Source organism: Mandrillus leucophaeus, unplaced genomic scaffold (genome assembly GCF_000951045.1).
Source record: "Mandrillus leucophaeus isolate KB7577 unplaced genomic scaffold, Mleu.le_1.0 Scaffold364, whole genome shotgun sequence".
In the NCBI taxonomy this organism is placed as follows: Eukaryota; Metazoa; Chordata; class Mammalia; order Primates; family Cercopithecidae; genus Mandrillus; species Mandrillus leucophaeus.
This window is the reverse complement of record NW_012103854.1, coordinates 444,376-444,914: the sequence shown is the minus strand read 5'-3', so window position 1 is coordinate 444,914 and position 539 is coordinate 444,376.

Genomic DNA, 539 nt, shown 5'->3' with positions numbered 1-539 from the left:
TCTAGGAAGACCACACACTAAGATGACACATATAAAAGGTAGGGATATCTGTAGTTTTGGGTTTTTTAAAAATAAATAAATAGAAGAAAAATATACCCTGTCTCTTATACACATCTAGATGTGTATAAGAGACAGATATTAACCTGCTTGAAGTTGTTGCACAGTTCATTAAAGCTCTGTTTGTTTTTTTGTTTTTGTCAAACCAAAATATTCCACCTTGTGATTTACACCATTTAGTCATACTTTGCCTTCTGAAACAACTTGGAACAAGAAAGTGCTCTTCACAATTTCTTCAGAATACTATAAGACAGGTAACATATGCCCCATAATATTCTCCCTAAGCTAAAGTTTTCCAAAATGGAAATACTATTATGCTTAGAGTATTGGTTCATTTCTACATGAACCAATGAACGTGAGCTACACGATGCCTTTTTCTGTGTTTGGAGAGAAACTGAGTGAAATCAAATCCACTTCCTGGGAAGCGAGTGTTTCCTCTGCTTCCTGAACTGGAGATATCAGGAGTGTTTTGAGGAATAGTG